At 39.9% G+C, this 26,335-nt stretch overlaps 1 protein-coding gene across 6 annotated transcripts in view; it reads left to right on the forward strand.

Annotated features, from left to right (window-relative positions):
• The window catches only part of LOC134543051 (probable G-protein coupled receptor 139), a 75,719-nt gene that overhangs the window by 31,071 nt on the left and 18,313 nt on the right, over window positions 1-26,335 (forward strand). The window lies entirely within an intron of this gene.

A 26,335-nucleotide genomic window follows, 5' to 3' on the forward strand; every position in this document is an offset into this window, starting at 1 on the left:
TCAGACGTGTTTAACCACCATTTCTGCAATGTGTTGGGCGGAAAAATATGCCGAGGACGCATAAAATTGTGACCAACTACGTCACAGTGTGTCGTCTCCTGACAATATTTAACTGCATGTATTGTTCAATTATTTTTCTTTATTTATATAAGTGTAGAGTACCGAGGAGTGTAGTGATGGTACTGACCAGCCAGCCTGCGAGAATCCGACTAGCAGTGGCGTCTCACTACCCGCTTCCCTAGCAATTTCCCGTTGAGCCTGGAGAATTCTCTGCGACGTTCCCAGAGCCCTCCGTCTGCGCGAAGTGGCATAACTAGGACGCCATTGTTCTTGAAGCTTCGAGAGTTATGTCGGGGGTTCAGACGACGCGACACTTCGGAGGGCTACGAGACCTTCCCAGGGCAGGATTTGGCAGGAATACAGAGAGACTTACCTGTGAGGGCAGAGAAGTGAAGCCTTGGCGAGCGTAGTAGACGGCGACGGACGAGAGAGCAGTGTTTCGGGACAGAGGTGCTCGGTAAGAGACGAGCAGCCGATAAAGCCATTGTCGAGTCGAGCTCCAGGAAAAATTGCGTACTTAAAGTAAGAGCGATTAATTTGTGGACAGACAATTAAATTTTTATAACTTAATTAATAGTGAAAATATTGGTAACTAAAAAAAACTTAAGTGAATTAAATGGGTTATCCTTCCGGACCTGTGCTTTCACACACTCAACAATATAATATACCCATATGGACAACACAAACTTGAGGTAAACATATTTTTAATCTATGGAAGTATTAGTCTTTAGAGTAGGTTCCTGTTCTAAAGTTAGTCAACTGGTTAGCAGTTGGATAGCAAAACAAATTCTAGCTTGTTTTTTAATAGCTTGAAAAGAACTCGTTAGGAGGAATCGTGACGATGCAATAATGTAGTGAAATTCTTTATAAAAAAAACCTTAATCACCCAGGTTTTGGTTAAAAAAAAAAAAAAAAAAAAAAGGATTGTCAGTAAAGTCGGTTTACGGACGATAATTTTATGTGATAACGTCATAAGAAAACATTGATGACAAATTGCGTACTTTTTTAATTTTTCAAATATTATTTACAGTTTTTGCAAATTAAATTTAAATAACACAAGCCGAACGCTTAGGCCGATCGTGCCTCTCTATAGCTTGTTCCGCGCTCTCGCTTGCACGCTCGGCTCAGGCGGAACGTGACAATGAGTCATAATTTTTCGTGCGTGAATCCGGCGTTCATCGATTTATATGACGTTATCAAGCCAAAAACATAATGCAAACACATTTGCAAGAAATTAGCGTTAAAATAAAGTATAACCAAAAATTGTTTTGCTATGCAGATGGGAATGAGGGTCATTCTCGTTTTGACTTCAAGTACCTATTAACATGGCAAAAATTGTACACAGGAAAACTCCCTTATTTACTACCTCCAAGGTTTACAAGTGACATGTGTATTTTTTTTTGTATCTGTCTTGAAATATAATGTGATATTTCTATTCCAGCACCTCTAATCCTCCGAAGTAATGAGATTTCATAACAGCTTATAAATCCCTGATCCATATAAGACAGACTGACCAGATGAGCTGTTGCTGCTCATGATCTCAAGGTCAAATGTTCCCGGGGCGAGCTGCCTATTAATAACCACGTGTTTGTTGATTGTGGTGTTTCCAGCCCATTCTCGTCTCACAGCCAGACATCTGTTGGTTACCCCTGTCGGCCGAAAATAGCGGATTGTTTTTGCAGTCACGTATCCTGCTTGACGAGTCAAAAAACATTTGGCACTCTTTACAAGAAAATAATCCCTAGCGTAAACCGTATAACTATGCACAAATGAAAAAAAAAAAAAAAAAGTGACCTTCAAATTTCAGATGTTCTCATCATGACTGATATACTGGAGACATTGCATGATTAGTATACAATTACTTAGGATACAAACAAAAATAAAATAAAATAACTTTTTAAGATCGATTGCTTAAACTGTCATGCCTTGAAAGGCTAAAATCTTATAAGGGGTTACTGCAGGACCCCGAAGAACCAGGCTTATTTCGATTTAAAGGCCTGGGGGCCTGTGAATCCCTGACACTCATGTCATGGATCCCACGTTAAGAAACCCTGTACTAAGGATTACAATATCCTTCCGAAGTAATCTCTCTGAAACCTCGTGTGGCCATGTTGGTGTGTGTGGGTCCGGGACCCACGGACCTCTCCTCTGGCTACGCCACTGAGTGGGAGCAGCAGGGCCAAAGACTACCCCACTGTCCAACAAACAACGGAAACGTTTATATTTATACGTTTTATGCCTAGCAGTTTAAGACTGTCAATTAATTACATTTTGTATCATTATTTCCTCTTTTTTTTACATCATTGTTACACAATCACACTTAATTTCCCTACTATTATTCCCTTCATGCTACATGCGGTATTATAAGAACATTACAAAAATACAAAAAAAAATCTTCAAATAAAAAAAATTGTTATTTTTAATGAAAATTAAAAAAGAATTACTTTTTAGGTTGTATACAGTATTTAATTGATTCAAAAATATTTGAAATGGAAAAGACAGAAAAATTCATGTACTTGCCTACCATAAAAAAAAAACCTCCCACTTATTACTACAGAGATCTCATAATCAGTTAAATTATACAAAGATTATAAATGTATAGATATAATTTGAAAATATTGTTAGTTTTTATTTTTTCATGAATTTATTTAAGTACAAAATAATTTATAAGCAAAGACGTTAAACGAAACCGTGTGTTTAGCGTGTGGGGAAATGTATTGTTTCAACAGCGACTCGAGTGAGTGAACGGCACGCATCTAGGATTTACAATGATATTGTTTTCAGCGGGCCGTCTGTGTCTCGCGTTCACGCGGTGTATTCGGCGGGCGACGTGAAAACAATCGCAACGCACACCGCAGCGCTAACCGCCTCTCGTCGAAGGCCCGGAGCGGTCCCATGCGGTGTCCCGGCCTGACCTTGCCCGGGCGACTCGTGGTTATGTTGGCAGCGGCGCTCGTCTAGAGGGGGAGGAGGGTAAACTAACAGCGCTGTCGAGGAGGGGAAGCCTACAACTCATGTAGTTTCGGTCCCCTACCACGTTCGTGCAACTTCGGATTTCTCTCAAAAATTGAAATTAAAAAAAATCGAAGGGTTAGGTAGGTTAGGTTATGTTAGGTCAGTCACAACATGCCTGTTTTCATTGGAAACTTCTGATTTTAGCGGCTGAAGTGGCGTTAGTACCAAAACTCAAAACTTCGGAAATCTTCGGAAATTCTTGCAGGGAACCGAAACTACGTGAGTTGTAGGCTTCCCGTCGAGGAGATGCCTTCAAGCCGCGGGGGACGGGGGTGTTCTTCGTTGCATGTGCGCCTCCCGACCGCCGATCATCACCAGTTCGGGAAGATTCACGTGGATACGTCCGGCGAACTTCCCATCCTTTGCCTTTGGCGTGTGCACGTCCGCCCGGGTAAGGCTACCCGGGTACACACACGGTGCGCAGAGCTTCAGGAAAACCAACGCGATTTCAAAATTACTCAAGATATCCGAGTGGGGTGTCTGTTAACGAAAAAGCATTTAAGAGTTAGCTGAGGGTCGAAAAGTACTTTTGATTTCGGATTAAGTTTTTAAAATGTAATTTTAGAAGAGTTAAAATGGCTAAAACGCATGTTTACAGAGTAATTTTTAGGCGTAAAACAATTAGTGCAGTTTCTTGAAAGCACTTAAGGGACTTGCATTACATCTTTATCTTCATTTCTCGGCCATATAATCTAATGTTACGATCACCGCTCAAATTTGACAGTTACCGCCTCGTCAGGGGTGTACGTGTGACAGTGAGGCGGGATGACAAGCGCGACGCTCGCTGGTGCTTCTAACCCGGTGTGACCGTGTCTGGTCACAAGACGTTAAATTAAATTTCCACCACCAAACATTTAAGGACATGAAGAAAGCTTACCTTCTATTGTTGACGTGTAGGAATAAACTGACCTCTTGTGACGTCACGACTCATAGATAAGCTACGGCTGTGTGCGGCAGAAGACAGTGCATTTTCAACAAAATACCATAGACAAATTGGAGACTTCATTCCTACACAACATCGAATTCAGTGTTACCAACTCCGGATTTAGCAAGAAGAAGAATAAATCCCGGAAATTGGTTGTTTATCGATTATGTGAAATGGTATGAAGATCTTTCTAGAACATTCGAAAATCATCTCTATTAATCCCGAGATTGGAGGGGCAATAGGAGGGAAGGGTGTGTGTGTGTGTGTGTGTGTGTGTGTGAGAAATGGGTATATAAGCCCGGGATTTTGATCAGTTAGGCATGGAGCAGCAGGACCATCACCAACATCATCATGAGGCATTAGAGAGAGAGAGAGAGAGATTGACAGAAGGCAAGGTGTTTTGGAGAGCTAAGTATGGGTGTTGTAATTATTTGTTATGATATGGCCAGTAGAGTTTAAAGTTTTGATAATGATGAAAATAACTTTGAGTAGTAACCATTGGACTTGTGTTTTGTGCGGATATGATGCACTTGTTTAAGCTTAGTGTTGCTTTAGGTGTTCATAATGTGGATTGGCACTTGGTCAATTTTTGTTGCACCTCCTTCGCTTTTTGCTTGTTGTGGGCGGCCATATTGCTTTCAATAAGTAATTGATTTTAGCTCTCCAAAGACCTTTTCCTTGCGAGTTGATTAATGGTTTGTTTATTTTTGGTTTAAAGTCATTAAGCATTTAAATGTACCTTGTAATAAATTTTGGCTCTTCTAGCCTAGAGTTTTGAAACCAAATAAAGTATCAAAGTCAGGAATATTTATTGTGTATAAAATATTTGTTATTTATGAGATCTAACTATTTTTGTATTTATGAGATATCTCTAGTCAATTATAAACATTTGTGATATATTTATGAGATCTAACTATTTTTGTACTATTTGTGAGATATAAAGATTAACAATAAACTTTGAAAATATATTTGATGTGTTCGGTCAATGTGTTTGCCACCTTACATTTTTCAGCATAGGTTTTGATGTTCACTTTGATTTTTGAATTTTTAATATGCAGGTTAGGCCCCATCTGGGCAAGTATTTACCTTGTGGGAAGTAACAGGGATTTTGTGCTTGCAGTGGGAGTTGGGACTCTGATGGGGCCCGGCCTCACCGGTATAGCCTCTAAGCGCAAGTCCATGAACTGACGTGCAGTCTTATCTCGTCGTGCACATGATAACTGTGAAATTTGAGCGGCGACCGTAACATTACATGGCCTGGAAATGAAAATAAAGGTGTAATGCACGTCCCTAAAGTGCTTTCAAGAATATAATTATACTGTTTTTTTTTACGCCTGAAAGTTACTCTGAGCACACGCTTTTTAGCCATTTTTAACTCTTCTAAAAATACAGTTTAAAAACTTAATCCGAAATTTAAAAAAAAAAAAGTACTTTTCGGCTTTCGGCGGAACTCTTAAATGTTTTTTTCGTAAACAGACTCCCCACTCGGATATCTTTGAGTAGTTTTGAAAATCGCGTTGATTTTTTTCCCTGAAGCTCTGCGCACCGTGTGTGTGCCCGGGCAGACGGGGGTTCTCGGGGTGGCGGTACGCGGCTTGTTCACGGTCAGTGGCGTGGCAGGGGGGTGGCAGGGATGGCCCCTGCCAGGGACGCCGGTGCAGGGCGGAAGGGGGGAGGGATACTGAACCCTCCTCCCCACTATTTTAATCCAAGAAGGGGGTGCCAGTCACCTTAGCTACGCCACTGTTCACGGTGACCGTTGACGCCGGCAGCTCGCGGGGGGAGGAGGGGGGAAGTGGCCGGTGGAGAGACGTCGCCGTCGAGGTAGGTACCCGTCGCTCGCTGCCCCAAGACGCCGGGGTGTCCCTCGTTCACTCCCATTGTTATTTCGGGCACCTACCCCCTCCCCCTAACAAGATTCCTCGCACACCTCACGTGTCTCAGAGCCAGCGCGTCGCTTCCGAGAACCGGCTGGCAAGTTACAGGTCATTATTTTACACTTACGTTCAATATGGCTTTGAATATATATACTGTATAGAAGTCGCGAGTGGATAGGATTTACTCTACGTTTTTCAGAAGCGTATGATGAACAGCTTGGGAACTTCACCGCTGCAGTGCGCTGCCGTAACGCCCTGTATCGTCTTAGTTGTTATTTACACGTTAGAGCGCAGCGCTGTCGCCTGCTGTCATTCCCCGCACCCCTCATCAATCATTCACTGCAGCTCAAGGTCGTTCAACGGCAGGGGGAAGGGGTGTTTGAAGAGTTCGACACTTGTCCGCTAGGGACCACCACAATTCGATGCCCTAGAGATGGTGGCGATTGCGGCGGTGAATTAACCAACTACCTCAAAACCGTATTAGAAATTTTAACCTGGGCTGGCGACTTCTATACAGTATATATATTCAAAGAATATGGTTACACTCGAAGACCTTTTTTTTTTTAAGTGGCTGAACTTCAACAACAACAAAAAAAGTAGCGCTTCCTTTTTTGCACAATTAGCTGGCAAAAATGAATTTTTAACATTTTTGTTCAGAAAAATCAAATAAAATAATTATAAAAAACTGAAATTTTTGAAGTTATACTTCTTTAGGCACGTTATGAAAAAATGATGAGAGTGAAATTTTAAGATGCGCGCGCATCACTGTAACACAAAATTAACAGGTTGAAGCTGCGCGCGCACCATGTGACGACATTTTCACGGGAAGATGGTGGACCCACGTGTATGAACATAAACCCACATTAGGGGACATAGGCCTACCAAACGTATTGGTGTGCCAAACGAAACTTTATGATAGTGAAATTACCATGGAATTTATTTTGGTAAACTAAAATATTCATATGGTAAAGAGTAAATTATAAGGTTAAAAAAACAAACTTTATTTTGGTATTAAATCAAACATAATACACATTTTCCTCGTAACCTTCTGTCAGAGCAGTGGTTATACTGCGCGGTCAATATGCTGAAGGGCCGTGGTTCAAACCTCGGCGGTAGGTATTTTTTTGTTTTACTTTTTTTGAAGTTATACTTCTTTAGGCACGTTATGAAACAATGATGAGAGTGAAATTTTAAGATGCATGCGCATCACTGTAACACAAAATTAACAGGTTGAAGCTGCCTGCTAAATCGCTCATTAAGTCTCAAAAAAAAAAGCTACCAACAAAATAGAAATAGAACCTCTATTCGTCGCGCATGTTGGCACTCTCGTCGCCTCTGATCACTGCTTACAAAAAATTATAATATTTAACCCTCTTTTTTTAGTTTCTACGTTCACAACACGTGTTTTAGTTTCATACAAGTGCGAATTATATATGTTTCAGTAGTGATTTAAATTGAATATTTTGATTAATATTATTTACTATTCGTATATATTAGTAAAAAAAAGTGCTTATATACTTTTTTAAGTGCTCCAATATAATTGAGGTTAACTATCCGTATGTATTATTTATTGATATAAATAAAAATATAATTAATATAATTAATACTAAATATTATTAAATTATTAATGTTTAATATTTATTATTGGTTATTTAATATTTACAAAATAAAAAAATAAATTTAATAAAATATTTAATAAAATATTGTGATAAAAATTAAAATCGAACATTAAATTAAAATATTAATTTTTAATATTTATTATTAAATTGAATAAATAATAAATATTAATAAATATAAATGAACAAATTTAATGAAAACTTTTTGATAATAATGAAAATTGAATATTCAATTAAGAAAATAATAAATATTTAAAAAATAAATAAACTTAAATTAAATTTTTTAAATTTATATTTAAATTTATTTATTTTCTTTTAAATTATTAAATAATCAATAATAAATATTTAAAATTAAGAATCTTATAATATTTAGTACAAATGATGTCATATATATTTATTATTCTCAAAATTATATATTTTTTTAATTTTTCAAATTTAAACTGAACTTTATTGACTGTGTTGACTATCTTTTTCCGGCCCTGTCATTATTTTATTGTAATAAATTATTTTCATGCAATTAAAAACTATTTTTTAATAATGCCAAAGAAGTATAACTTCTCACACGCGTACATAAGTACACGCACCCATTTTTTTATTTTTTATTTTGGGTTGAAGGCAATGCTGGTGGCTACTGTATGCTTCAAATTAATGTCAGAAAAAAAATTTAACCTTAAAAAATCATTAAAATTTCTGAGGATTTTAAAAGGCTAGATAAAATTATTATTTTTTTAATAATAAAAATTTAAACCATATCACATAGTAGCCAGACAAATTGATTTCAAATTTAAAAAATGTTCAAATTTTATATAAAATTTCATTCTCTTTATCCATACTGCACAAAAACTTCAAAAATTGAATTTTGCCGGCTAATTATGCGAAAGGTATGTGACATGTGTGTGTGTACATATACACACACATACACCCACCCACCCACACCCACACACACACACACACACACACACATATATATAGTGAAAGTTCAGCCACATTTTATATGTAAAACATCTTTGCAGTCGGTCGGGTCATATATTACAAGCCAGCGTATGTAACCACTTTTAAGGCTGCTAATTTAAAAAAGATAACTATCTGGAGAATTTTTTTATATATTTGGTAGGAAGGCAAAACAAAAATCAGTCTTTTCATTTTTGAAACAAATTTAATCCTGGCTACGTCTCACGCAGCTATTTTGCAAGCAAGACATTTTACAACCGATACGTGGGAAACTTATATTTGTGAAATAATGATGAATTCACATGGAACATCTTTTACAGTATCGTCTATACTCTATGGCAATAAAGAAGTAAACATACAGTTACGTTGCCTTTGGGCTCATCTCGTGTCCCGGTATTCGTTCTAAAATTGTGAGACGTAAACAAATTAGGGCTGCAAATGCCCTTTGGGCACACGCCCAAATCTTCGTCGTATATCTTTATGTACGCGGAAATGTTGGTCGACGATGAACTACTTTCGCTTGTCCGTTTTTCTTTAGCAATGCGCAATTAGTTGATTGGAGTCCGTCTCGCCGATATGATTCCCGGATACGAAGATCCGTGGATAATTTGTTACCAGCTTTTTTCGTAAATATAAGGTGACAGTAGTATGTAATAGTATGTTCTGGCACAATGTTATTTATATGGGAACACGATTTTTGGCGGTGGCTTGGTGGTGGCTTTCCAATCGTGAGGAATCGGCTATGTTCGGGCGTGTCCGCCGCTCGTCGACTGTGATCAGAAATTCGCAATCCTGCTCGATGGTAAAAAAAAAATCACTGGTTGTGCTAGTGTCGTCTGTGAAGTAATCTTCTGTCGCCGGACGCCATATTTTATAGTTGTTTTACGATTTTGGTTACTACTACTGTCAAAGTCACTTTATGTTAATCCTTATGAGAGGAAAATCCAGGTGGTGTTTATGCGTGCATTACTACACGCACTTTCAGAAATTGATGACTTTTCAACAAAGAAATCACCACACACTTGAGGAGTTCTTCGTAATTTCGTAAAAAAACTACGGTGGTTTCCGTATTCCGAGTTTTATGTTGCGTTGTGAACGAAGTAAACACACATTCGTGGAATAAAGAGAAGTATTTTTTCTGTTGACGTGACCAGTTTTTGAATTATTTTTTTTAATACAGAAAGATTTTTCCGAAGGAATTATGTTCAAGTAAAGTAAACTGAGAACCCGTTAATTTACGAAGATAACCGTACGTATACGAGGATCCCTGGATAATTTGTAACCAGCTTTCTTCGTATAAAAATAAGGTGACTTTTTTCTTACGGTGCGGAAACTGCCTGAAGCTGTTTATTATAGTCCAGATGATTGTCTGCGCCATGTTTGCGGGACACCCAAGACATTGTTTGCAATTTGGAAACGGTTTTGTCAAGGATTGTATTTTATGGAACGACGGACATTCTAATTCATACTTATATCATAAGGTGCGGTTAAGCAACATTTCCGCGATGTTTCGGGTGTTGCTATATGACGAGGTTATGGTGGCTTCAACTACGGCACAGTATGGTGTATTCTGACATTTACTATCTCTGTGGATAAAACAGCATAGTGCAGCAGCAAAGGAATGAGTTGTATAGATGTGGTCGGGAAAGGGGAAAGGAAATGGCAATTAACAAGTTTTGCGAACACCTTGCTGTTTTATTTCTCGCCTTTGTGGTTTGCTGCGAGTGTGAGTCTGTGTTATGTTGGCAACTAGTCTCACTCCGAGTTTTTTTGCCCGGGCTCCCCCCCTCCTCCCCGGTTCATCCATCCAACACCTTCCTGGCCGGCGGTCAAAATAATACTGACGCGTGAAGCGATGTCTACTTTTTGTGTGACGCTTTTATTCCTGACCTTAGATCAACACTCTCATACCTACATTAAATGTAATGCGTGATTCATTCGAACGCTTGCCCACTGTGCTAAACACCGCTAAGAGTGAGTAATGTTTCAATAGAAACGTGTATAAAATGCTTATCTAGTATAGTCAGTGTTTATTATTAGACGTGTAAACATCTTAGCTCTCGGTATACGGCATTTGGTAGGAGTTATTCTGTGAATATGAAACATAAATGCGTAAAAACGATGCTGCGTCTTCGTGAAAGTCTCAGAAACCTCGAAAAGATGGTGCATACGCGTGATATATAATATATATTTTTTCTGAGATATTGTTATCTTATATATCGTCATGATGACCCGTGGAGGAGTGTATGGGGAGGGGGAGGGGGAGGGGAGGGGTGGGGGATGAAAGGGGGAGGAGGGGAGGGGGGTAAACTAAATGCGTATGTTTTAATTAAGCATCAAGGAGAATGGTTAGTACTTTGGTGGGTGACCAAAAAATTTATATGTAAATATACACGCACACACACACACTCGAGTTCTTAGAAGAAGATACATTTAATTTTAAGGAAAAATTACTTTTTTCTGAAGGAAAGGTGTCTTTTTGACGTCTAATGAATCGATGAACGCCGGCTGCACGCACGAAAAAGTGTCTCGTAACGCACATTGTCCAGTTACGCTGAGTCCCATTACGCTCATTGTAAGCTTGCGCCGCATCTATCTCTCTTCCACTCGATTGGAACAACCATCGATTTCACTTTTTCGAGGCACATTAAACTTGAAACACTCCCATTCGTTTCCTACTTTTCCTATCATCGTCCTATCCTTAACAGAATTACACAGATTGGAAGAAGTTAATTAGCAAACATGTATAAAAGTTATAGTTAAAATAATCTGTTCGTTAAAGTAATAAACATATTTTAATTAATGAGTGCAAATAAAAGTAGATTTATCAATTAAATTGTAGATTTCATTTCACTCATTTGTATCCATACAAAATAGTGATAATTCAATAAAAATGATTCAATTTTATTCATGAAAGTATGCAATCATTTCATCAATGTTTTGTTATGACGTTGTTACGTTAAACTATCGTCCGTAAACCGACTTTACAGACAACCATTTTTTTTTTTGTGCAACATGTAGGGACCGGAAATATTCGCGGATTCAATGACCTCTAGGATAGCCTCCATTATCCTCTGCACATCTCAAGTAAACACGCGTGTTCATTGGGTACTAAATTGTGAGGCGTCTCCACTGGGTAGCTTGTGATTCGACGCTTCTTTGGTCGATAGTCTCTCATTGGCCCAGAGAGCTCCAGTTAAACTGCGAGCCAATAGCAGAACCAGCAGAATTATACACATGTTTGAATTTAGGCCTATCACGAAATGAATCCGCGAATTTTTCCGGTCTCTAGCAATAAGCCAATAGCGCAGCCCCGCGGGAAAACCCGTGACTCACGGTCGGATGTGGGATCGAGCAGATGGAGCCGCAGTGAATCACGCGAGTGAAGGCTGGGCAACTCTCCAGCGACACATCACTCCGGGACCTTTCAGAGAACCCGTCCCGCCACGTGTGTTCCTGCAGGACACGGAGGTGGCGATGAGGACCGGGGGTCGCCGCCTCGGGGTGTATTGTGCGTGAGGGGCCCTGAGTCGTTTACTGTCGCGGGGCCCGGAATATTTTGGAAAGGGGCTTTATCGGGGGCGTGGGATGTATGCTATAGTCATCCCTAGCAAAAATATTAACAATAAAACATTTAAAACAATGTTTTAAAATCAAATTTGAACTTAAATTTCAACGATTTTTTTTGGTTATTTGCCTTAGGAAATTCTGACATTTCGTAATAAATTATGCTCCAGTTATGATTTATAAAAAAATAATTTTTGGATTCCGCGGAATTCGTGCCATTGCATGTGACAATAAATTTTTTTGAAAGATTTTTATAGTGAGAGATCATGAAAAACTCAATTGAAATCTAAAAGTTATTGACCAGCACTTTGAAACGCCTGCTAATAACTATTGAATACTCCCCTTTTTCTCATTATTAATATCTGTATTTTTTTCACAGAACACGAGCGACGCAAGGATCAAGCCCTGGGCGATTGTTGCCCGACTCGTCCGACCCTGGGAACCCCCCCCCCCCTCACCCCCCCCCCCCCCACACACCCAGATCCAGAAACCCAAAAAATTTTATCATCCCCACGAAAAAAAAAGGAAAGAATTTGAAAGCTAACAGCGTGACAAGTGGTTATATCCTCCCGGAATGAAGATCTGAGTACGCTCGTGGATACTGCGATGGTTAACCTCAGCCTTCCGCGGCACGGGAGCGAAGGGGCGACACGGCACCCAGTTCTATGTCCTGAAAGGGTATTCGGCCGGGAATCGAACCCGGGGAAACTTTTCGGCTCGTCAGCCACTGCGCCGACACGGCGCTATTTCAGAACATGATGGCAAAAATTTGCGTGCGAAACAGAAAATTATCTAAAGTAAGGTACGGGAGAGTCAAGTGTTGGCGTCTTGACGTCAGATTATTAAATGGGAGTTGATTATCGGTGGGAGGAGGGAGGGAGGTAGAATGGGAGCATCGCGAGGAAACCCACCGGTCCACAGCGACACCGCCTTCGTTCAGCAGTTGTGAAAAATTTAGTGCTTGGACCTTCCCTATGGGTCGAACCCGGTAAAATATTGGTCATTGGCGGAGTGCATTGGTTTCCGCGTCTCTTGGTTCGTTGAGGATGCTCTTCAGGATCTTGTCCTGGATGATTTGCAGCCGTTGGATGTGTTGTTTGGCTGCTGTGCCCCCAACATTTCACTTCCGTAAGGCATTGCTGTTGTGTGCAAGAGAAGTTTAGATTTGGTTGGTTACGGTCCTAACCCTCCACAACTTATCCCCCCCTCCTTCCCCCATCCCCGTCCACAGAGTTTACTCTGGTGCTGTCAGACATAAGAGAAAACATCTCCATCCCAATATGATACCTTTACAATTGACGTCGTTACAAAACACGCGTTATCATGCGTTGGAAGTGGAAAATTTTTGTCCATGTCTTCAATGGAATATAATAATTAATTAAATGAGTTTACTATAGTAAATATATGATACATAATCCTATTGGAAATATATCTACGAATTGTCACAATTCTAATGCTAACACGGGATCCATATTGAGAGTTTATAGTTGCGAATTACGGGTTACGAAAATTTGCAAAGTGTGCGCCAAGTATGAGGGTGTATGTAAAAATTTACGTAAGGATCAGAAAATATACGAATTCATGACATTGAATGATCATGCGCTGCTGCTGTAATCTGTAAAGATGTTTCAGTTAATTTTTTAAAAATTTTTTTTAACCCGGGGCTATCGAGCAATATTTGTTACGTACGTTACACACGTTAGCTCCGTCACCCACTCTCTTCAGTTACCTTGTGATTCTGATATTGCACTACCAGCTGTAAAAGGGAAGCCTAAGATGCACATAAAGTTCTGCCATTCCCGATTACACCCGAACAATTCACCTTCGGCCAACCTCGGGTTTATTTATATATATTTATATTTCTCTGTTTATTTTAATGTAGCTATACTAACCTAACTAACCGTCCATAGTGTTTTAATGTAGCTAACCTAACCGACCACTTTTAATATTTGAATTCATTTTTCCTGCTCAAAAATAAAACAAATCCCGAAGTTGGCCGAAGGTGAATTGTTCGGGTGTAATCGGGAATGGCAGAACTTTATGTGCATATTAGGTCTCCCCTGTATAAAATGCTTCACCTAAAAAAAAAAAAAAAAAAAAAAAGACGGCGCTTTAAGTCTCGTCTTGTGGCGAGGAGAGCGATCAGACAAACTTAGTGAGCGCCGGCAATAAAAGAGCTCTTCCTGCTTGCTTCCTCGCGTGTGAAACAAAGGGCGCAAAGTTTTCCACTGTTGAGACAGGAGGGGCGGATTGTTTGGGGATCCACCCGGCAGAGAGAGAGAGAGAGTGTGTGTGTGTGTGTGTGTGTGTGTGTGTGTGTGTGTGTGTGGCCATCATGTAACAGCCTCGTGGGTCTCCGGGACTGAGCTTGTACACAGCAGTCGACAGAAGGCTCCTCGTATCGGAGTCGACGGTAGCGATGTTCCCCCACCCATGCGGGTGTAAACCTGCCGCGGTCTTGAGCGACAGGGTTGTAAACACCCCCTCGCGGCAGTTGTAGCAACTTCGGAGCGGACCTCGTGTGTTCCCGCGACTGTGAATAGAGGCTCTTCTATTCCTTCCTCGTCGATGGTCGTCCCCGCGCGCGATCAGGCGGGCTTTGTGAACCACACGCAAGGATCGCAACGACGCAACAGCGCAAACACGCAACCAACGCAAGAAAGTCACAGTCGTTTACAAAGCACGCAAGTCGCAAGACGTTACCAACCCTATAACCTAAAATCGTAATACAGTAGAAAAAAATGTCTACTTCGGACTTATTTTTATAATTCATATTTATCACGAAAACAAAATAAACTGTTAATAACAATTTTATTCAAAATAGATCTTTTCTTTCAGTGCGTGAAAGTTTAACAAGTGCAAAATGATGCTCATAATGGAAAGAACACCGTGGGCTGCTAAGCACATAACATCTGCGTCTATAAACGTTTACCAAAACACTTCACTTCAAAGAGGCATGGCCGTCGAAAACGCAAGGAATTTGGAAGTTGAAAAATACTGGTGTTGTGTTATTGAAGCTTGCGTAGTTTATACTCTAAAATGTGGTTCATGAACATTTTGCATCTTGCGTTGTTTATAATAAGTTATAAGGGTGTTTTGCAGCCCTGTCTTTAGTTTCAATAAAAAAAACTAAACGGTCGATGTAATATTATAACATTACAATGAATAAAGGCTATCGTTAGATTTCATACGATTAATTAGTGCGCCAAACTATATTGTTTAAATTACTTCAGTAAAAATCATATTAAATACCAACTTCACAACAAAATAATTAATTACCTTTTTATATTTCCCTGTAGTACATTTGATTCAATTACTAGTTGAATGATGAATTAACTCGCAATATAAAGCGAATTCCTCTCTTCTTTTTTTTAAATCAAAAAGTCGATTAGATTTTGGCAAGTTGGTCGTTCCATAGGAGAGAAGCCTTTTACCTGAGCATATGATAGCAGTGTTGTGTTGAACCTTCTGAATATCTGAAGTATTGTCTGGTAAAATTGGTGCATTTCCCAGCCTGTGCGAGAGTCGTTGAAATAGTGACCACAATCGACGCAGCTTGGTTTTTGGGATTGTTTTGAGAAAAGGACCACGATGACTCTCAGCGTCTTCTCCAAAGTCGAAAAATTCATAATTCGGGAGGTTCTGTCTCCATTGGAGACGCTGCCACTATCTTAGATCAATACATCCACTAGAGTTTCACACACACACACACACACACACACACACACACGCATGTATAAGTTTATTAACGTGAAGTATTCTTTTCTCGTGAACCAAAACTTAATCACGTGTGAACCACCATTTCTTAAATTTAGAAAATGAAAAAGCCGCGATAGCAGCTTTTCCCCCTCGGGTGTTTGTGTCTGCACACGCACGCACGCACGTTGTTTAACAGGAAGCGGAACTGCATGATCTGCGTGGCCGTCAAAAGCGGATCGTAGCAGCTCCCAGCCTGCAGGCTAATATCGCAACACGACAATACGGGAAACTCTGGCCGCATAACAACGTGCGACTGCGTTGCTATCTAGCTATGTTTACGCTCCACGCCGCTAGATGCCACTACTGTTTATACACACTTAAAAAACGTAGGTACACTCGACGCCGCCAGGTTCGCTGCAATCACTTGTCTCGTCTATTTCCTACCAGTATCCCCATATTGTCCCTGTTGCGATACTTGCTGCAGGAGGTTTGCACCGCGTGACACCGCCCCAGGGGGCCGTTCACATGATTCTTTATGGTCTGCGCCACGGTCGTATATACATACAGGTCTGGCAACTTTCCTTCATTCTCCGTCGACTTAGTGAAGCTCGCGGCGGCCTGCGAACTATCGGCGCTAGCAGTAGTTCAGCCCGCAATTACCATTGTGTTTAATTGACGTTTCGTGTGTAACACGATATTATTCCTAATTCAATTTCAATTTTTGAAATTTTTTATTCCTAGATTACTATTTTTTTCATTCGTTTAGATGCTTGGTAAGTGCCTGATCTGTACGAACGCAGTAAATGTTTTCCGCTTTTTTAAGTTAAGTTGAAGAGTGAAATTGCGCCTGGCTGTAATGAAGGTTACGGCTAAAAACCGTCACGTTTTATCGTTTTCTACGTGCCTAAGAACCCCGTTAAAAGAAAAAAAAATAGGGAAGCTGCAATATCAGGAAAATTATTTTTGAAATCTTACTTTGTAATTATTACTATTTTTACTTTTGTAAAGTTTTACCTAATATATCATAGGTATAGGCCTACTTTGGGTAGCAGGGCCTAATGTTCGCTTATTTATAAGAAATCCTAATCCTTTTTTAACGTTGTTTTACTTGCCATTTCTGGTGCTTCTAAAACATAATTTGGGTCTCTACATTTCACTTTTCTTTATATGCGTTACATTCGGTAGCATCTCGACCTGCCAAAATTGTTCATAAAAAATATTATTTGAACAAAAACGTCATTGCTGCCACGAAATCGCAACCCTGCTTGTTTGAAATGTTGTCCGTGAATTTGGTGTTGGTTTGAGATGAAAATGTCTTTTTTCTTAAGCGTAACGTCATAGCTCTCGGCAAACGACATTTGGTAGGTATAATTTCATAAATGGAACGGAAATGTGTAATCACAGCACTGATATCTCTGGCGGATGGTAAGGTAAAATTTATAGAATTAACTCTTTAATGATAATCGAAAATAGGGATCGTAGCCTGTGTTTTTTTTTAAAGTATTTTTCGCTTTTATTGGAGCGATATCATTATTTCGTTTAAAATTTAAATATACAAAGGGAATAATTGAATAGTTGACTTACTTGCACCGGCAGCGAATTCTAGCAGCGGGTACGAAAACTGCACGTGATTCGCACCCAGAAATTAAGTTGAAAACACTTTTTTTTTCGTACATTTATTTAAATTTCATGTCCGGGTTTCGTATCACTGGTGAGTACTAAAACATTCGCTCAAGTGGTTTTTTAATACCCTACATCGCTTCCGAAATCAACTACCAGAAGTAAGCTCGTGTTAATGACAAACCAAACTACAGTAAACTCGTGGGGTAGAGCGCCTGCCTTGTGACTTGTAGGACCCGGGTTCGCGCCCCGGCTCCTCCAAGGCGGATTGCCCAGACAAAATGGTGGTATTTTCTCTGGTAGGAATACAATCCCTTGCAACAAGTCAGGCTACCAAAGAAACGGTGGGTGGAACAGAAAAAAACCTTCAAGATGGCTTCCAAATGGGAAGCCCGCTTCTTTTCTTGGGCGCTCCATGCGGTGGCCATTCTGGGGGTTTCTCCGGGGGAACGGAGTTTTGCAAAAAATTTTGTTAGTTTTGCTTAATATATTTACAGCATTATTATTCCACCATTTTATAAATAAAGCTTAAATCAAATCAAATGTTTGCTTTTGTACATGAAATATTGTAAAACACACTATTGAATTTGTATGTATTAGTCAGTGAGTGGGTAGTAAGTTATTAATTTCGTTTTACTTTTTTTACGATTTTGTAGTATAAACATATAACTATAAGGGAAGCGCGTTTCTGTCATAGGAAACTCCTAAATATTTATAATCACGAAAATAAATTACGTGTTATACAAGATTACTGGTATTTCAATTGTTATGATAATAAATTTGAAATGTGTTAACTAAACGTGTTGTTTTGAACACGCACAGAACTGCAACAAAGCAAAATAATAACTGAAATTTAGAATTCAACATTTTTTTATAATCCGTACGTGAAATAAGCTCTCAAATTTTGAAGCAACATTCAATATTCAATTTACAATTTCTAATTATAATTCTATTGTTTCATGTAAAATTAAATGCTATGTTATATCATCGCTTACTGCTCGTTCGCAGATTTAGATTGTTTCGGGTCCATGGACAAGATTCCCTAGGTTTACCCGGATTTTTTTTTTTAACCATTAACAATTTAATCAAAGTAAAAAAAATGTCGATGAGAAACCTTATCACAGCTATCACAATATTATAACTGATGCTCACTCTGTCCATCGAGACCATATATCTGTAAATAGCCCCTCCCAGAGTCGCCAAGAGTCTCGCTACCAGACGGTGACCTTGAACAATCAGTGCTGAGGGGATAAAGAAGGGGGGGGGGGGGTGATGGGTCGCGGTTTCCCCGCTCGAGGGAAAACAGCCCGCGGCTAATTAGCCGCCGGCCCCAGCCCGACGGCCCGACCCCGTGTTTAAAACTGTCGCTGGCTGCAACGGCCCGCGCGCGGCCGACCGAAGGTTATACTCGTCCTGGCACTGCCTCGGGCACCCCCTCCCCCCATCATACCCTACCATCCCCCACGAAGGTTGGGCCAGACGTGCTAAATGCTTTCGCGTATGCGAGCCGCGTCATCTTCGGGAAACGCAGAGCGAACAAACAACCACAGCGTGTCTCGCGCTTAGAATGGCGCCCATTGTTTCAAGATAGGTGCTATCTGGGCTTCTTAACATCAGAATTCATTTCTTTGCTTGTGATTACAAGACCTTAAAAATAGTGTTTCTAACAGTATTGTAAAAAAAACGCTGATACTTAGGCCCGTTCCACAGTGACACGTAAACGGAGACGGATATCACGGAACAAGAGTTTCTACAACGGCACGCAGACGGAGACCGACCCGTACGGATCAGCTCGGCAGTGCTGAGCTCTTACGCTTACGTTGCTCCGTCCGACCAATAGTAGTCGAGTAGGCCTACTCGACTGCGGGAGGGTAGCAAAGTTTATGTTCTAAATACGTTAAAAAATCGCTTCAACTGTCTATGTAGTGTTCTTGGCCATTATGTAATTGTTTGAAACGCGGTGTCATTGGTTGCCAATTGTTCCGGGAGATCCGTCTCTTGTTTTCGTTTCGTGCCATTGCAGAACGAGCCTAATAGCGGACCGCTCTAAAATTTAATGTTGGCATTTCTCAACCGTGTGGCCACGTTGCGCCGCTTCCCCCCCCCCCCCCCCCTTTTTTCGTTGTCACCCTCTTAGGCGAGACCATGCAAAGAGAGTTGAACCGCCAGCGAAGGAGCGCTGGCTACAAATGATCCAAGGATCTTCTCAAAATTTACAGTTTATCTACACAAATTTACGGTTTCCAAAATGAATCAACTACAATAATCTTATTATATTACCTAACTGTGTTTACAACTAGACACTCGGCTCGGAGTCGGAATTAGGCATTGTTTGTACGAAGAAAAAGTCCGCAAATTCGCTGTAAATTTGTAACAGCGTAGCGCGGTGTCTCCTCTGCACTGGTGTAACCATGGGATCTGATGACATGACATGGCGGAGACTTGAAGCCAAAGGCATAACGCGAGTCCTTGCGTGCCTTTGAAGAATCTATATTTTAAAAATTATTTACGAGAACGCGCTCTTCAGCCGTGTTCACTCTCCTTAAATAAATAAATAAATAAAACATAACTACTCAGCAGTCCTCCGCGTGTACCCAAAAGCCTTTCGAAAACAGACGCCGGAAGTGTTCCAATAAGGCGTTGTTCCTGCGGCGCTACACACCGCGAGCGCTCACGGAAAAGTTGGGTGGGAGGGGGGGGGGGGGAGGAGGGAGGAAACCCTTGTTTTCACAGACGAGAGAGCCAAACGCCCGATCGTGCATCTTTTTTTTTTGTTCATTGTTAATGTGTTGATAAAAGGATACTAATGGTCAATTAGGTTAGGTTAGCTACATTATAAATACTTTAAAACATTGTGGACGGTTGATTTGGTTAGGATAGCTACGTTAAAAAGATACGGAAAAAAATTGGTTGTCTGTAAAGTCGGTTTACGGACGATAGTTTAACGTGACAACGTCATAACAAAACATTGATGAAATGAATGCATACTTTTATGAATAAAATTGAATCATTGTTATTGAATTATCACTATTTTGTATGGATACAAAGAAGGAGTGAAATGAAATCTACAATTTAATTGATAAATTTAACGAAGAGATTTTTTTAACTATTACTTTTATACACGTTTGCTATTTAACTTCTTCCAATCTGTGTTATTCTGTTAAGGATAGGACGATGATAGGAAAAGTAGGAAACGAATGGGTGAGTTTCAAGTTTAATGTGCCTCGAAAAAGTCAAATCTTTGGTTGTTCCAATCGAGTGGAAGAGAGATAGATTCGGCGCAAGCGTACAATGAGCGTAACGGGACACAGCGTAACGGGACACGTTTTCGTGCGTGCAGCCGGCGTTCATCGATTTATTAGACGTTGTCACGTCAAAAAAAAAAAGCGAGCATGAACTTCGGGGAACTTCGGGTTTGGCTCTCTCGTCTGTGAAATGAAGGCTTCCCCGTCAGCCTCGCCCTCACGAGTCCCGGAGCTCGCGAAGCCTTGCTCCCAACGGTCTTTTTGTTTTACTGGCCATCAGAACTTCACGGTATTCCCAATTTCCAACCTCGTTCATCCGGCCCTCGTTGATCCTTGATATCCTGATAATCCGTATCGTATTTGTACACATTTCACTTAATGCTCACGTACAATTTACAATTGTATTATACAGCTATGCAAACAAAGATGATGTACCTGACCGTACGTCATTCAAACGCCATACAGGTTAGTAACACCTCGTAGCGGAAAAAAAAATATATTTTGTGCTGAGCTATACTTTTTAAAAATGACTAAAGACAGAACAACTAAGTACCTAAATGTTTAGGAACTACCTACCTAAAAAAAGTTATTCTGTCATTTTGGAAGAATTTGTAATTTTCAAGCTTTTTTTACCTAACCTATACTGAATCAAACTATGATATCAGTATTATTTTAGTTGATAATTCACATTGATTCTTTAAATTATTTTGGGATTTTGTATTAACTATCCTTTACGACATACCTATTATTATTTACCCTTGAGACGAAAACACTATGTATAACTTAATAACAAATTTTGTATTAAAAGGGTTTTTAATAATTAGATTTTACTTTAATTTAATGTATTGTCTGAAGTTAATACTTACTGGATGCTTAAAAACAGTTCACCCTATGAAGTTATTGACGTTCATTATTTTATTAATTTTCTGGAACGACTTCAACTACGATAATACTGTAAACAGACGCTATGACATGTTATTTTTAAAATGTTATCCATTTACCTTAACATTTGCAAATTTTCAAAACAAAGTAAATAATTTTTATGGCATATGGTGTCATTCGTTTCCTACATCTGCCCCTCAGGCCGGGTCTGCAAACCACGCAAAGAACGCAAGACGCAAAACGGCCAATGCAAGAAAATCATGGCCGTTCAAATTCTGTAAAACAGTATGAAAGAAATTTATTCCCCGTGCATCTCTTGCATACTCGTATTCAACCAAACTTGTGTTATTTTACTTTTTGCTTAATAATTAAACACGTTATGAATATACAAAAAAAAAAGTCTTAGTCTTCTATACACACAACTTCTGCGTCTTAAAAAGTTTATGGAACACTTTGCTTCAAGTTTAAATTTGTCCGATGCACGCGTCGCGGTATTGCGTCTTCAGTATTCAGTATTTGTAAACGGTAATTTGAAAGAAAGAAGAAGAAAACAGCAAGTTATTGAAAATTTTTGCTCTTGGCGTTTCACGCGTGGTTTATAAACCCGGTCTTAAGACTCCGTGCGTAATAGCTTTGAATATATATACTGTATAGAAGTCGCGAGTGGATAGGATTTACTCTACGTTTTTCAAAAGCGTAAGATGAGCAGCTTGGGAACTTCACCGCTGCAGTGCGCTGCCGTAACGCCCTGTATCGTCTTAGTTGTTATTTACACGTTAGAGCGCAGCGCTGTCGCCCGCTGTCATTCCCCGCACCCCCCTATTTATCATTCACTGCAGCTCAAGTTCGTTCAACGGGAGGGGGAAGGGGTGTTTGAAGAGTTCGACACTTGTCCGCCAGGGACCACCACAAGTCGATGCCCTAGAGATGGTGGCGATTGCGGCGGTGAATTAACCAACTACCTCAAAACCGTATTAGAAGTTTTAACCTGGGCTGGCGACTTCTATACAGTATATATATTCAAAGGTAATAGTGACGTACAACCCCGTCTAACGTATCGAGAATGTACTGCCGATGACGTACAAGAACGGCCCCGATAGACAGCGGGGTTATTTCGGCAGCGCGATGACACGTCGGGTGTGTTGGCACGCGCGCCCCGCATGCCCCATATAGTTCCAAGTCTTTTAAATCAGCGTTTACTGCCGTAAGCACGCTAATTCACGCGGCGTGGCACTGGGATAAACACGCGGACACACTGAAGTACACTCTTGCTGGGCAGAGCGGCAACACAAGTCCTGCACGACCCGCCTCGTTAGTCGAGTGACGGAGACGTACTGTACGCACCTACGGTTGGCGAGCATAACGAAACTTTGTTCCAACCTTGATTAAAAAATCACTAGTAATTCCAAAAATCTCAAACGTAAAAATTGCTGATGGTCCGCTATTACTTCGGGTGGTTAGTGACTCATTACAAAAAAAAAAATTGGTTGTCTGTAAAGTCGGTTTACGGACGATAGTTTAACGTGACGTCATAACAAAACATTGATACTTTTATGAATAAAATTGAATCATTTTTATTTTAATAATAAAATAATAAATACTTGAAATTATACAAGTAATCAGATTTTTAAAATGCAAGAATAATTAACCTTTATTGCCGAAATTGTTGTTGTAATAAGCAATGAAAACCTCATTAACTTTTCACTTCACTTTATAAACAGTCGACGAAACAGTTCACGTGTAGATGTAAGTTGTGTGCTGCCGCTGTCTTTCTTCTTCTCGGACGCATAGGCCAATCGAGTGGAAGAGAGATAGATGCGGCGCAAGCGTACAATGAGCGTAACGGGACACAGCGTAACGGAAAAATGTGCGTAACGGGACACTATTTCGTGCATGCAGCCGGTGTTCATCGATTTATTAGACGTTGTCACGTCAAAAAAAAAAATGTTATAAGATTTACTTAATGCTATATTTATTTAGGTTTTCGTCCTCCGAAAACATTGATACATAGAAAGAACAACCCTCTTCACCAAATGAAGTTAAGACACAGAGCCTTTCCGAAATTGAAGCGAGCAGCCAGCACGAAGTACATTTACAATTTTTTTTGTGAGAACATATGTAATTTTATTGTTTAAATATCAAATTGACAATTTCCACGACCATCTTATGTGTTCGGTTGCGTGAAAATAAAAAGTTTCACTGGAAAAAATATAAAATAATTTTTTCCCTATTGACATGTTTTCTAAACCGAACTTCTCCGCCAAATCCCATTTTAAATGTTTCGTTTTTGCCATAAGAAAATAATATATCATTTTTAAATTATGCATAATTTTTTATAGACTTGCGATAAAATTTATTTATTTCACGAGGCTTGTTATGAGATAGGTATGAAAAGGGCTATGTTAATAATTGTAGGCAAAATTATTACAATATTCTCCCCACTCCTTCCCAACTGGTTGTGTCACAATTTTTCTATCTATCGTATATGTATAGTCACGTACAACTCACACATCAAACATACATAAATGAAACTTTGTTATTTTTGTGACTCAATTGATAACCATTATTTACTGTGTCAATTGTGTAAAATTTTAAGTACATAGCCTGCTTGAAACAAATAGGAAAACACGTATAGTTGTTTACTATCATTTATTTAAAATACATTCAGTATGTTTGATATAGCGAAACTTTAAATGAGGTTAATATGATGAGAAACCATGACAGTGCATTCTTGGTGTACTAATTAATGAACGGAAAGAATACTAGCAGTTTTCATGCAACAGTGTTGCCATTTACGTGTAGCCAAGTATGAGTTACTTATATAACCAAAGTTTTATTATAGATTGATATGATGCTTCAAATATTGGAACTGACCATACACATGAATATATAGTTTGCCCCTAGATTAACTCATTCTTCAAAAAACATTAATATGACCCCTGGTTTTTCTGAAGTTAGTAAATAATTTCTGACAAACCCATATGATTTGTCTTTCAATTAAAAGTGTCTTGGAAAAATACTTCAACATATATCATAGGCTTGAAGAAAAGTGTATAGTTCTTAGTATAGTTAGCAACATTTCAGTTGACTGAGATTATTCATAAACAATGCCTTAGTTCAATATTACAATAAATATGGAATACTTATCTTAAACATTTGAAGTTCATATTTAAATTACCATTTATGGTTATGTAAAGTTTTGAGCATTTCGTTTTATTTTTGCAGACCCGGTCATATATGCAGCAATCGTTTAACTGCACTCCGCACGCATGGGAACATGATGAATGCGTGTCCTTCTGTATTAGCCGCAGTTTGTACAGCCCGCAGAGTTTGTATATAGCCTTCTCCAACGTGTGTGGAAGTCCACACGAGAATCGCATAAGTCGATGACGTGCGTTTTATTTTAATGTTGAGCTTGAAGGCCAGGTCACGGCATGTTTTCACATTTATTAGCCTCCCCCTCTAACACCCCAATACTTGGAGTTTTGCCATACCACCCACAACATGCTAGAGAACGAAGGTTGAGCATTCCCCCCCTCCCCACCCCTCTTATTTATGTTATTGTCACTCGAAAGTTATTTTTTTTTTCTACTAGCGTACTTACACACGTGTAAACGATAAAACATTGGAATTCGATGCTCTCATTCAAATCTAAATTTAGCGTGGATACGTACGTGGTTTTGTATCTCCACCTTCTGATTTCACGTTAAGTATACGTACGAACACCTCGCATACATTATCTCTCTTCCGCTGATTGAACTAGCCACTACACATGCCATTTTTTGTTTATCCTACTGATATTATAAAAGTGAAAGTTTGTATGTATGTTTGTTGCTCCTTGACGCCCGAACCACTGAACGTATTTGGGTGATACTTGGCATACAGCTAGCTAATAACTTGTATTAACACATAGGCCACATAGTACTATTATGAATTTAATCCCTAATGGAGTAAAAATGGGGTATAATCATTTTTATAACAGAAAATCCTAGGTCATAGACATACAAACAGTGAGTGTGTCACTTCTATATGTCCGCCACGCGGTCATATAGTAAGGTTTGGCAACTTCCTATCCTTCTCGCGGCGGCTAGCGAAATAACGGCGCTAATAACAGTTCAGTTTTGAACTTCGTCAATAGATGGCGCTTCCTTGAATTTTAAACGCGCTATCGTTTAGGGCGACCGTCACGTCACGAATTTTCTTTCGTTTATCCTGAAAGCGCTTCCTATAATATTCATCCGATTGCGGTGACATTTTTGGTGAGTGTGTGTATTTCATATCGTTTAGCTGCAATTCGTGTGTTTTCGTTGTATGAGTGCGTACGCATGACACAATTGATATAGAAAGAGAGACAGAGAGAAAGAGCGAGGTATAGAGAATGAACTAGAGTTAGATAAAGATATATATAAATATATATAAAGCTATAGAGAGGTATATATAATGGTATATAGAGGAGAGATATCGGGATAGTGAGAGATATAGATGTATATATGTACAGCTACTCGCAGTGAAGACGGGTGAAGCGGGAAGTCTGCACACAGGGGCGGTTAAAATAATTTTGTACACAAAAATGGAATCCCAATAGCGCGTCCTCAATGGCCTGACCTCGCTCTCCTCTGCACTGCGGGCAGCCTGCAGCAGCCGTGCCTGCCTGGTGTGACTGCGCTAACTGCCCCTGTGTGCGGGCTTCCCGCTCCACTCCTCTGCACTGCGGGCAGCCGGCAGCAGCCGTGCCTGCCGGGTGTGACTGCGCTAACTGCCCCTGTGTGCGCGCTTCCCGCTCCACTCCTCTGCACTACGGGCAGCCGGCAGCAGCCGTGCCTGCCGGGTGTGACTGCGCTAACTGCCCCTGTGTGCGCGCTTCCCGCTCCACTCCTC

The sequence above is a fragment of the Bacillus rossius genome (genome assembly GCF_032445375.1).
Source record: "Bacillus rossius redtenbacheri isolate Brsri chromosome 9 unlocalized genomic scaffold, Brsri_v3 Brsri_v3_scf9_2, whole genome shotgun sequence".
NCBI classification, from domain to species: domain Eukaryota; kingdom Metazoa; phylum Arthropoda; class Insecta; order Phasmatodea; family Bacillidae; genus Bacillus; species Bacillus rossius.